This window comes from Triturus cristatus, chromosome 8 (assembly GCF_964204655.1).
Source record: "Triturus cristatus chromosome 8, aTriCri1.1, whole genome shotgun sequence".
Lineage (NCBI taxonomy): Eukaryota > Metazoa > Chordata > Amphibia > Caudata > Salamandridae > Triturus > Triturus cristatus.
The window spans coordinates 237,381,439-237,395,301 of NC_140591.1; the positions used below are offsets into that span (position 1 = coordinate 237,381,439).

At 45.3% G+C, this 13,863-nt stretch overlaps 1 protein-coding gene across 3 annotated transcripts in view; it reads left to right on the plus strand.

Moving 5' to 3' along the window:
• CNTN5 (contactin 5) overlaps positions 1-13,863 on the plus strand; it is a 3,369,946-nt gene that overhangs the window by 638,472 nt on the left and 2,717,611 nt on the right. The window contains exon 1 of one of the 3 annotated variants that reach the window (XM_085621431.1): positions 8,780-8,822. The exons of the other annotated variants lie outside the window; for them this stretch is intronic. The gene's annotated coding sequence lies outside the window, so the exon portion shown is untranslated. Of the gene's footprint in view, positions 1-8,779; positions 8,823-13,863 lie in introns of those variants that run through there. 3 annotated transcript variants of the gene reach the window in all.

Sequence of the window (13,863 nt, forward strand, 5' to 3'; positions counted from 1 at the left end):
AGGACCTGCCTACAACAGCCATCAATTAAACTTCCATCAACTCTCCAGACACATGCGCTCCTCGTCACTCACCCTCGCACACAACCCCGCATCCGTTGCACCTTCTTGTACATTGCTGCTAAGATCTGGAACAACCTTCCTCTCCAGCTCCATACAGCTTCCTCTCTAGCAGACTTCAGAAAGAGACTCCATAACTGGTTCTTCAACGGAGACACAGTTCCCAAATCCATCTTGAGGTGACAGTGTTGCGCCTTACAAATGTTGAATGATTGATTGAGTGATTTTAAAACTACCTCAAGGTTGTCCTTACCAATTGAGCTTTTTATTAATAGATACCTTGTTTAGGAAATTAAAAGCAGTGGACATAGGGTGAGAAAATAATGGTCTCGCACATCACGGTGTGCGATCGACATGTTTCAGCAAATTATGAGTGCTATTAAGTCACAGTGGCTTTTTTTCTCAGGGTATTCCCGTTCCCTTAGATTTTCACTAAGGGACTTGCCTTGTAGGTTGAAATTAGAGGTCTAACTGCAATTTCTTCTTGAAATCCACACGACATAAGTATGCATTAGATAGAACTAAGCACTGTCAGCCACTTTTTAAGCAAAGTTCACTTTTCAATCAAAATTTGAATTTTACGATCACACAACCCCTGATTTTATGATTTTATTTTGCACATAAGCTTGCACCACACGTGCCCTGTCATCTGAGTAGTATGTTCTTCATCAATGAATCACGCCTTTGGCATAGAAAGACATATCAGAACGGCATGGTATGAGTCTTGTGCCCCTCCTTTTCACACATATGTAGTTATAGTATTAAGCACTGTGTGTGAGGAGACTGAGCACTCAGTCAGTGCTGACCACTGATCTGTGCTTGTGATAGTGTTTGATAACACAGTGGGGCGAACTGTGTCTCAACGCCCTGAGCACCCCTGTATGACATGACATGATCGTTTGTTACGGAATTTACCGTAGTACTGTTTGCAACGTTGCTTGTCTGTGTAATGCTCTCTCATTGTATCCACTCCAGAAATTATTAAAGAGGTTGGCGAAAACCATAAGTTACGATACATAAATTACATTTCGCTGCATGCCTTAGTGCGCAAGCCCACACTACACTAGGCTGGTTCCTAGTACGCCTGGTCCTAGGAGAGCACTTGGGGGTACATGAGCAGGGGAAATGGGTAGCAGGCCAGCACATCAGGCAGTGCAAAGTGGCAGTCCCTCCTGCAGCCCAGCAGGCAGCAGGCCACACAAAGCAGGCAGTCCATATTGCGGTTCCTCCAGGCAGCACAACAATCCCCTGGCAAGGTGCAGCATGTATAGCCAGCAGCGTCTGGTTATAGGTCCTACGCAGTGTCTAAAAACATGGAGTCAGGGCCCCTGTACTTATACTCAAAACATATTTGATGTGGAGGTAACCTTAAAAGAAATCATAGAAGTGCACAACACCTCCATTCAACTGCAGCACTGGCTCCAGATATCAGTATGGGGTAAACAAGCCCTTTGTGTGAGTGCAGGACAAAGCCGATACAAATGTATATGTATATGTGAGCCTCACCTCCCTCGCTCTCTCTCAGCCCAAGAATACAGTATGCAGATGTAACTCTGTTATACCCCAACCTGCCTGTATGATGGCTGTCTGGAAAGTATGCACAAAACCTAGCTGTCTCTCTGTCCTAGACGTTTATTGGAGTCAGCCTGCAAAGCACAAAGTGTCATAAGCACATAGAAATGCCCACTTTCTAAAAGTGTCATTTCTACAATAGTAATGAAAGATTCACCCACACCAATGACCAGGATTTATCACCACTATTCCAATCATACCAAACATGGCAACGCCACCCCTTTCAGATCAGAAATTACCCCTTACAGACATATAAGGAAATTCCCAGCGCTCACTGTAGTGAAAATGAAATAGGGTGTTTGTCACTACCAGGACATGCCACACAATAAAGGCAAATGTCATATCTTTTACGTATACAGCACCCTGCCCATAGGTCTACCTGGTGACCATAGGTCTATCTAGTACATATCTTTAGTAAAAGGGGAGTTTCAGGCTTGGCAAGTAACTTTAAAAGCCAAGTCACTGTGGCAGTAAACTGGACACGTCGGCCTTGCAGTGGCAAAGGCCTGAGACAAGTTTGAAAGGCTACTTCTGTGGGTGGGGCAAGCAGTCCTTCCGGCCCACTAGTAGCATTTAATTTACAGACCCTGGGAATAAGGGATACCACTGTACAAAAGGACTTTCAGGGAAATTAAACTTAAATATTCCAAACAGGTGTAAGCCAATCATATCAAGTTTAAAGGAGAGAGCGCATACACTTTAGCACTGATTAGCAGTGGTAAAATGCCCAGAGTCCTAAAGTCAATAAAAACAGGTCAGAATAAATACAGGAGGTAGGAAAACAGTTTGGGAATAACCCTGCAAAAAGAGCCAGGTCCAACAGTATGGCAAAAATCAATCCAGGATGGTTGCTAATGCAAGTAAAGTATGCATAAGGTGCTCTGTGCATTAAGATTACAGAGTGGCGTGGTAGGAGTCTGCATAGAGCTGTCAGGCTATCACAAAACAAAACAAATACATAAACAATATTAATAAACATATACATTGGCCTACAATCCCTGACACTGAAGTACGCTAATTAATATTGTGATGATCTCAATGTGCAGAGGCTGAGTAGTGTCACCCACAGTGAGAGGAGCAAATTGCTGAAGTGGGCTGGCCATTGCCCAATGCTGTATATTGTAGTGTGAGAGAGCCCAATGTGAATGACAAACACTACAGGGGAAGAAGGCCACTGGACAACAGCATTTATAGGTAGGTATAATATACAGATGTACATATTTAAAAAAAAAAAAAAATTGTCTTGCAAGACATGCCCCACCTAAAACTCTTTCATGGGTTTTTCTACCAACCTGGGGATTGGTGAAGAATTCACGTTGTTTACTGATTATGTTAGGAATGATCCTCAAAAGGACCAGTCTACCTTGGGCAGGATCCAAGGAAAAATATGTTTACCATTAGTGGCCTAACTCCCTCTCACTTTTGGGCCTTCATAAAATATAATTAGAGTATTGTAGGCTTTTCCTAAATGTTCCCTCTTAGTAAACAGAAAAGGGTTTTTTCAGAGGTAGATAAATCTACCAATCTACAAAGGACTTGCTAACAGCAGAGTCATCATCTTTGATTGCTCAGGCAACGTTCAATATAATAGGTCCATTTGAGGTCTTGAGGCTCATCCAAAACTGTTTTCAGCTACCAAAAGTGTAAATAGGAAAGTACAGGTGATCTTCCAAAGCCTCTTTTCATACTCAGATCAGACATACTTCATACACTAAACTCACAAAAGGTGATGGGAGGATGCTTGCAATAAGTCTAACCACTGGCAGTCGCTTGGGGTATCATTCCAAACCATTGCTCTTTTGTCCACCATGCCACTTCAGAATAGATGCAGCCATATGTAAATCACCCTTGGCCCTACTCCAATAGGAACAGTCGAGTTCAAACTTTCAAGCCAGGTCCTCTCCGAGCTGGAACACAAGCAACCCAAGACTGGTTTCGCCCTGATTTGGTCACTTCAATCGCGTGTAGCTTGGTTTCAGTGGTACATTAAGCAAGGGAACCATGTCTGGGCATATCCTAGGCCACTTAGGGCATTACATCAAACACACAAATGTGATGAGAGGATGCTTGTAATAAGTCTAACCAATGGTGGTTGCTCGGAGTAGCATTCCAGCCCGTCGTTCTTTCACCCACTATGCCACCTCAGGTTGACCCAGCCATATGCAAATCAGTCTTGGCCTTCTTCCAGTAGGAAGAGTCCAGTCCAAACACAAGCAAAGATTGGTTTCACCCTGATTGGGGCTCTTCAGTCAGGTGTAGCTTGGTTACAGTGACACAGTGAGCAAGAGACACACATCTGGACATACCCTTTGCCACTTAGTCCAGCACATCAAATGCACAAAAATTGATGGGAGTATGCGCCTGGATACCCTATCGGCTGATTAGCCGCACTTTATCAATTCTAATTGATTAATTGCTGATTGCAATAAGTCTAACCAATGATAATCGCTCGGGATAGAATGCCAACCTAACAGTCCAGCCCAAATCGCCCAGCCAGGTCCTCTCTGAGCTGCAACACAAACAACTCAATACCGGTTTTGCCCTGATTGGGTCTCATCAGTCGGGTGTAGCTTAGTTCCAGAGCTGAAACTGGTCTTGGGTTTCTAGGGCTTGGGACCCCTAACTTTGACCAAATGCCAATTCACTTGGATTCAGCCTGGACACCAATCTCTCCCTCAGAAAACACACTACCAAAAAGACAAAGACAGCCTAGTACGAGCTCTCTCTTGTAAAGAAATTCAAACAGTTTCTTCCAGAAAGTGAATTTAGAAATGCTCTTCGTGCCTTTGTATTCTCGTGTTGGAATGGTTGTAATGCCCTACTACATAGCCTTCCAGACTACACACTGGCATGCCTTAAGGGCATCCTACATGCAGCTGAAGGTCAGATCCAGGGCCTGAAGAAATACTATCACATCATCCGCCTCCTGATGGAACTCCATTGCCACCATTGACAGTCGGCACCATCTTCAACACCAGCTTCATGGTTTACAAAGCCATCATGGCCCTCACCTCCCCTTACCTTGCAGACAAACTCACTATCTCTGGTGGGTCTCAGCACACCCGCAGCCAGGACACTATCAGACTGCAGACTAAGAAGTGTTAAAAAGAAAAAAACAAGTCAACAAGCCATTTTCCTTTACTCACCCAGGATCTGTAACAACATCCCTGTATCAATCAGGACTGCTCCATGCTGCTCCAGTGTAGAAAATACTTAAAGATTCATTTCTTTGAAGAACACTACATTCCACACAGTGCATTAACTATCCTCAACTCAGCTTCCTCTCCTATTACTCGTTGACTTTAAGCTTGCTTTTGAATATGTACTGCACTCCGCCGTCCTTTGGCTGGGTTCTTTTATTTTATAGACTTTTTTATTCTTTTTTAAAGTACAACAACAAACCACAGCCGTCAGTTACAGGAGAGAAACTTAGTCAGATTGCATACAGGAGTTTAGTGTAACATTCCTTATGATATAGGAGCTGAAGACGTAAATGTTTAGTGTTCCCCCATTTTGCCGAGGGCAGTGGTCATGGCCTCCCCAACCTACATAGGTTTAGAAGAGTCAGAGTCCTTGATATTAACTCCAGCTACCCCAACCCTATCCCATTTTTGCAGGCACCCCCAGCTCTGGTGCACCACTTTCATTGCCTGTTGACACCAGTCCAAGTCTGTTTCCTAATCACACACTCATAGGGGGCGCAAGGGCACCCTATGTCTGTGCCACTTTTCATTTAGCTACATCAGCACCTGCTTCCAAACACAATATTGTGTATTTAGGCCAGCTCAGCTCACTTTCTATGTTAAGGAGAAGCCATTTGGAATTAATATGGACCTCTACATTCGGCACTGGGGACATTACTCTTGTTACTTCCTCCCATTAAGACTGAATAACTGGCAGTTTCATAAGATATGTATGAGAATGCTCTTCTGTCCACAGGCCCATAGACAGTGGCTGGACCTTCTCCTCCTGTTCCTGTATAACAGTGTTCTAGAATAATAGGATCTGTGTATGCGGGGCTGCGCCAATTGAAACTCCGCTCATATTGCAATGACACAAGGGCCCTACAAGGCCAACCCCTACTTATCCTCATCTGGCTCTCCCAGGTCTAAGATGCAGACTTAGCTATTTGCTTGTCCCCAGGTATGAATACTCCAATGGTGTGTACCACTTGCAGATATTTGTATCCTTCCACATCCGCCAGGTGATACTCCCTTGGGCCCTTTCCACAAGTTTCCCATTAGTTCTATGCCTATCAGTACCCACTTGGAGAAACCCCGCAGTGCACCAACCTCACTGAGTAGGTTGCTATTCCATAGGAGGAGTCTGTTCCATCAATTTTTCAGCCCAGCCCAGGAGTTTTGTTACCTCTGCCTACACCTCAGCAACTGTCCGAGTATGTATTGGTGGCAATTCTCTCCACCCCCACCTATAAAGCAGCGCTATGTAGCCCCTGGGTCCCATCTTCCCTCTGTTGACCTGTATCGCTAGCTCATTTCAGTAAGCAAACCCCCAGTCATTTATCACTAGTAGTTGCGATGCCCAATAGTACTTGAGGATATCCGAAATGACAAGACCCTCATCATAGACCACTTTCTGTAGCTTGTGCAGGACGATCCGGGAACCATCTCTGTCCCATAGGAACAGTCGAACTTTCTGATCTATTGTACCAAAGAAGGCCCAGTTGACCATAAATGGTGTGTTTTGAAGTGTGTCTATGTAACGGGACAGGGCAATCATCTTGTACAGGGAGTCCCTGCTCATTAAGGAAAATGACATAGTTCTCTAGTGATTACCATCATGACAAAATGGATCAAATAGCTCATAGAGGTTCCTGTGAAGGAAGTCCTTGGACCCCGGGCCAATACAGACGCCTAGGTATACGTAGCCCTCCACCGCCCGAGGTGTAGTAACCCCCGGGGGCAGAACAGGTGTACCCCTGCAAGTGGGTAGATACAGGATTTGTCCCAGTCGATGCTGTATTCAGTGTAGCCCCGAATAGCCTGAAGATCTGCAGCACTCTCTCTTTATGGACAAAGTGGGCTGCTAGAGATAAACGCCATCTGCGTATAGCGTATCCGCTCCTCCCAGTCATTTGGTTAGGTTCATGCTATAGAATACCATACAGTTACATACATATACATCAAAATCTTCCAGTAGCCAAAACGTGAAACTGTATCTGATGAAGTCGTATCGAAATTGGACACCTTTGTTGTGCAGTTCCGCTGACTTTTCCGAGTTTGTTGAAGTCCAGCTAGACACAGCCAAGGGTCCCAGGACCTCAGGGACAGCACTTAGCTGTCAGTATTACTCCAGCAGAGGCCAGCAGCTTGGTTCAGTCCAGGTTCAGTTGTAACTGGTCAACTGGTCTTTGAAGAGGAAGATCTTTTGTAACTTGTGACATCCCTGGAGCCACACAGGGGAGCCAACTGATCCTTGGAATCCCCTTCTTTGCACTGAGTATAAGTGGGAGAGTTTCAGCACTCCTGGTCTCCTCACTGGTCTCAGACAGAAGGTGCAGTCATTCTTTCATTCTTCAGATCCAAAACGTGTTCTGAGGGGCTGGTGGGGAGGTCCACTTTTGGACAGTTCAAAAGTCAGTAGGTGGGGTTGACTCCTGGTCACTCCCTAACCAATGAGGAAAACGTTAAGACGGGCAACTCTACTCACTTTTGCAGTATATCCTGTTTGCTTCATTGCAAACTAGTCCAGAATGCAACACTTTAAGGGGAATCCTAGATATCAGGCCACCTCTACTATGGCAGGAGAGCAACAGCCTACCCAGGGGATTATCAGGGAAATTAGTAGTCTCCTTCAGCAAATTGGTTCTGAAACCAGCTCCCCAGTCTCCTTGGCTGGTGCCCAACTGGCTATATAGGGCCTAAAGTATGAAGGCCTTTCGTTCCTCAGTTCTACCCTTTCACTTAACTGTGAATGGGCTGGCCTCACCTTTGTGCCTTTCATGTTAATGAAGATCCTGGAACCTGCCCTCTAGGTACACATGTGCCACACCCAGACTCTCCTGTCATCAAGCCTAAGCCAATGTCCCGCTCTGTGAGTGGTGTCCACGCCTCATTAATGTTGAGCACTGGTGGAGCAGCTGCTGGCAGGTGAATATAAATTAGCCTCCAGGAGTTTTAGGCAGGGAAAACTTAATTTCTCCTAAATATTTATCAAATATCTAACTCGAACCACGTAATTTATTTTTTAATAAATATTAAAAATAGTGGCGAGTCCTTTCTCTAGCATGTCCAAACCCTGAGATAGCAAAATTAAGATATTAAGCAGCCCTCTAGTTCTCCTCATAGGACAGTCAGCATCTTCCACAGTAAAAACAATATGGTAACATTTAAGTTTCTACATATGTCACTTTAGATATCATGTTTCACACCTTGTGGTCTACAAGCTTATCCATAGAGGTAACTTATTAATACTTAAAAGGAAGGTTTTTCTCCCTGCTGAGACTTTTGACAGGTCAGGCTGCAATGGTAGACTTGAATTCATGTTTTTCTTTGTCACACCGGTGGATGGCACAGTAAATGCTGCAGTCCACAGGTGACATTTAACTTTCCATGACATTGGGGTATTTCAGCACCATATACTATAGCTTTATATGAAAGTTAAATTTGACAACTCTGAGTTAGCCAATCTTACCATATTTTAGGAGTCAGAGCACATGCACTACGTCCTGATTAGCAGTGTCAAGAGCAAACAAGCATTTGCAATGCAATAGGTCTCGCATTTGCGAGAGTTTGAGCTATTAGCATTGTAAATGACAGTGCCTTTTATTTATGTTTTTAAAAATCCAAACAAAGAAAAAGCATTGTCATTTACAATGCCAATAGCTCAAACTCGTATAAATGCGAGACCTATTGCATTGCAAATGCTTGTTCACTTGTGCATCGTGTGTTCAATTAGGAGCACAAACAGGTTTTGTACGGATTTGTTTTGATGTTATCATTGCTGAGACTGTAGATGTCATTATATGTACTATGTATATCATTTAATGTTGTCAGGTTTCAGGGAAGGCGAACCTGCTGAAAATCCTCTACGATTCCTTAACCTATAAGCAGCATTATGGCCAATACAACAATGCCAACGGAAAGAGCGAGGGACAACAGGGAAAGGAGAACAGGAATAAGGGTGACAGAAAAGGAGTACTGACTTCTTCAGGGTAGAAGTGTCTCGGTAACGTAAGCAAGATCTCTTTTTCAGCATTCCTCGTCAATTAGAGATATATAAAATGCACAATATTGTAATTATCAGTCTTAAACACAACTTATGTGGCATGCCTGTGTGTAAAGTCATTAAAAAGTGCTCAAAAATAAGGGGCAAAGAAGATGAGAGACCATCAGTACCCAAGGTACAAAAAATACATGATAATGTACTAGTTCTGGAAAACGTCCCAAAGACCGACAAGAAGTTTAGACTCAGTGTGCCACTGGAAAGGATGTGATCATACCATCAATATCTCGATAAATAATAACTCACCATAGGAAATATGGAAAACTCTATGGGTCTTCCTAGTTAAAAACACGTTTGAAATAGAAACTGTGACAAATAAAAAAAAAAGAGAACGGTCAATGAGGAACTTGATAATTGTGATGCTCAAAGGTATGAGTATCGTAAATACCCATGTGCTCACCTGTCAAACAGCAATTAACCGGTGAAAAATTGGGGTCGTTATACCTGTTAGCAGATAATTCAAAACGTGATTCTCTATGTTGAAAAAAAACACAGAGTTAGATCGAGGGACATAATAAATGTAAGTATCAGAGCGAACGGGCTGAAGTGGTGACAGCAGCTTACCAGTGAATGTATAATAATCCCAATGGCAGCCAATTTCTGAGAAATGCTTCATTGAGTGTCCGAGTTAACCGCGAGGCGGAAATGAAACGGGGTTAAAACGAAGTTGAGCGGATGTAAACCTCGTCACATGATACAGATGAAAAGAGATGATGGACTAAGTGTAGTTCCATCTAAAAACGTAAATAAGCGTCCCAGTGGGAAACGTAGTTTATAATGTGGAACTGAAAACCAGGTAAAAAACCGCGACACCTGATGTAAGTAAAAAGTGATGCTAAATTAAACAAGAGTAATAAGAAACCAACTAAAGGGAAGAGGAAAGCAGCAAACAGGAAGGAGTAACAACTGTGAAACACGTTGTATAAAGCTGTGAGTAGTGGCAGAAATGGTAAACAATTTACTGTTTACATTTAATGTAAAAGTAACGGCCGCGCGGCCGTGAAAATGAAAGTAATAGCGATCGCGATCAAAGCGAAAGTGATCGCGATCGCTTGGATGGGAGCGCTGCGTGTGGCAACTGCAAGCACGTGAGTGGTGCGCGCGCAGCAGTGATTGGCGGCTGCGCGCGTGCACGCTCACGTGCACTCAAGCTTTAGGCCACAGGCAGCACTCTAAAAATCCCAACTATAAAATGTCTCTCCGAGCCAGCGCAAGCGCTGGGGCTCAGCGAGACCTAAAAACTGAACCACCCTCTATCACCCACTGAGGTCAAATCACGACCACTCACTTACCAAGCAGGAAAATACAATGATCCTGCATTATAAATAAACACAGAAGTTATCGACGTCTAATGCCTGCAAAGCTTAACTACCAATTAATGTCCGCTTAATGGTAATTGCAAACCATGGTTTATCAGAAAACAAAAATCGATGACTTTTCTCTAAATGCAAACATTCTAAAATAAAGCAGGAAAAATAGAGCTACACCTGAAATAATGCAAATGTTCATAGACTTGCATAACGATAAGCTGTAAAGGTTTCTTTGTGCACGGAAAATAAAATGTGCTGACGCCTAACTGTAGAGAAACTTGCGAGCGTTCGAAAAACGTGACGAAGACTGCGCGAGACCTAAACATTAACAGTAAGGTTGTAATCGCACAGTTAAGTGAAAAAGAATTGAAAGACTTGTTGTAGATAAGGTAATTAGCCTTCGGTTAACGTTGTATTCACCAGACATTTCCTTGAGTGGAATCTGCTTAATAATTACTGCGCGGTGACCTCTGTACTGAAGTTTCCCTCTTCGGTGCGTCCAGTATTCAGCACGACTGTACTGCAGAGCACACACCGGGTCACACCAGTAACGCGCGCGTGGCACCGGAAGAACGTGCCAAGGAGCTGGGCGACGTTTGCTTCCCGCCTTCAGGAAACCCCAAAGGTATGGAGAAATGATAGAAATATATTGCAATCTCAGACGTCTTTAGAGATGTTAAGGCCCAGACTGGCCGTCACGGGCATCAAGTGTTTTCCTGGCGGTCTAAACGATAAGCTGTAAAGGTTTCTTTGTGCACGGAAAATAAAATGTGCTGACGCCTAACTGTAGAGAAACTTGCGAGCCTTCGAAAAATGTGACTGTTAGATCTGGGGGTCTCTGGTTGGCAGGGTAGGTACCACTGTCCAAGTAGGGACCCTTGCTTCTAGTCAGGGAAAGGGGGATTGTTAGAACCGGCGGTCTCTAGTTGGCAGAGGTATACACTTCTGACAAATAGGGACCAACCAACTCTAGTCAGGGAAAGGGGATTACACACTCAGATAACCCCTGCTACCCCCTTGGTAGCTTGGCAGAGCAGACAGGCTTATCTCAGAGGCAGTGTGTTAAGCATTTATGACCACATACAGTAATAAAGTGAATACACTACAGATGGACACGACACAGAGGTTATTATAAAAATAGTATTTTTATATAAGGCTTAGCACAAGACCAAATAACGACAAAAATATACCACAGTCTTAATAAATACTCTTTGGAAGGAAAAATAATAGTTCAAATAAGGTTTCTTCTTGGCAAATAGTTCTTTAGCAAAGTATTCTTCTGAGCACAGTTCTTTGGCAACAATGTAACCCCCACAGGAGTCACACGACGTCGAGTCTACAAGATTCCCAAGGTTCGGCGTCGACCGCGAGGAGCGCTACGTCGAGCCTGGAGTCGCAACAGACCCCACAAGTACAGTACCTTGAGAAACGAAGAAAACGAGGATCCACGGCGTCAAGATGTCGGCGTCGAGGTCGGCGTCGATCGTGCCTCGGAGTCGGGTCAATCTGCAGCGGTGTCGAGGGATGTCGGGCCGGAGCAGCGCTCACGGCGTCGAGAAGGGCGTCGAGTCGATGCGGTCAGCAGCGGCGTCGAGACGGGGTCGCTTGGAGGTAGAGCCGATACTCACTCCTCACTGGCGTCGATACCGGCGTCGAGACGGGGTCACTTGGAGCCGGGGCCGATACCCACTGCTCACTGGCGTTGCTGCTGGCGTCGAGACTGCAGATTTTCCCTTGTGTACTGGAAACAACACTTCCCAGCAATTCAGCAATTCAGTAGATGGTGAAGTCCTTTGGCCCTGTGACTTCAACAGGAGACTGGCACTCTTCCAGTCCTTGGAGATTTCCTAGCAAGTGTTCAGAGAGTACACACCAAGTTCCTCTCTCCTTGTTCCTTGGCAAAAATAAAGAAGCAGCTTTCAGGTTCCTCCACAGCAAAACAGCACTCTGGCAGAAAGGGGAGGCAAGTCCTTAGATCAGCAGGCTTCTTGTCCTTGGTACAGGTTTCCTTGTCAGAAGTGATCTGAGTTCTTGGTTCAGGGGTCCTTCTCTTATACCCCTTTTTCCCTTTGTTCCCTTTGTCCAAGCAGGGAGATTCCCACCAGCTCAGGTTTGTTGTGGGTGTTGCCAGGCAGAGGCACCTGGCCTATTCACTGAGCAGGGCAGAGTCCTCAGCCGCCCAGCAGGAGGCGGAGCCAGTATTGTCACTGGCAGGAGCAGGGCTATCAGTCGCCCAGCAGGAGGCGGAGCCAGTATTGTGTCAGGCAGGGCAGGCTACTCTTCCCTCACTCTATGTGTAAACGCCCCATTCACCCCACACTGACTCATTCAGACCTCTGGAGCCACCCAGCCCCTGACACACACACCAAACCAGCAGAGACCGGTAGATAGTTGGACAAGAAAATAGCCACTTTCTAAAAGTGCTATTTTCAAACATAGAATTTAAAAACCATCCATCCTAAAGGGTGTGTTATTAAATTCTGAGTTCAGGGATACTAAACTCGACATGCTACCATGCTCCCTGAGTCAGATAGATTATAATGGAGTTAATAATCAGTCTGCCCAGTCTGGCCTATTGGAGGCAGGTAGCCCTTCAATAGTGAAAAACGAAAATGGCTGTAATTCACTATTAGGTCATGCCACACACATCAGGGCATGACCTACCTTTTACCAACAATGCACCCTGCCCTAGGGCCTACCATAGAGGTGTCTGAAATGTGGCAAAGTGAAGGTTTAGAGACTGGTAAGTAGGTTTCCTTACCAAGTCGACATGGCAGTCAGAGACTGCACGCAGGCGCTGCGGTGGCAGGCCTGAGACACATTTTACACGCTGCTTCTGGGGGTGGCACAACCGGTGCTGCAAGCCCACCAGCAGCAGTTAACTTACACGCCCTTGGCACACGCAGTGCGCTAGACTAGGGTCTGAACAGTAAGTCAACCAAGCCAATCATGGTAACACCAATCAATGTAACAATTTAACATAGGGAGCACTTGCACTGTGGCACTGATCAGCAGTGGCACAGTGCCCAAAGCAATAAACCAGCAAAAACATCGTAAACAGAGGAGGCAAACAGAAAAAAATGGAGGAGAGACTCATGCCAATGATGCCAGGTCTAACACGTGTCCCCTCCAGCTGAAATGTGGGGAGAACGTCCCTTCACCCAGGGAGTCCTCATCACTAAGGCGGAAAAATCTGGACAGACCATCAGCATTGGCGTGATCTGTACCAGGGCGGTGTTCCACCGTAAAGTCCATCCCCTGTAGGGAAATGGACCACCTCAACAGCTTTGGGTTCTCACCCCTCATCTGCATTAACCATCTGAGGGGCCTGTGGTCTGTCTGAACCCGGAAGTGAGACCCAAACAAGTAGGGTCTTAGCTTCTTCAGCGCCCAGACCACAGCAAATGCCTCACGCTCTATCGCACTCCACCTTTGTTCCCTGGGAAGTAACCTCCGGCTGATGAAGGCTACAGGTAAGTCTCGGCCCTCCTCATTCATCTGTGCTAGAACAGCCCCCACACCATGCTCTGAAGCGTCCGTCTGGACAATGAATTCTTTTGAAAAGTCGGGTGCCTGGAGGACCGGTGCTGTACACATTGCAGTTTTCAGGGTGTCAAAGGCTTTCTGACAGGCGTCAGTCCAGATCACAAGTCTCGGCTGCTTCCGGGAAGTCAGCGAG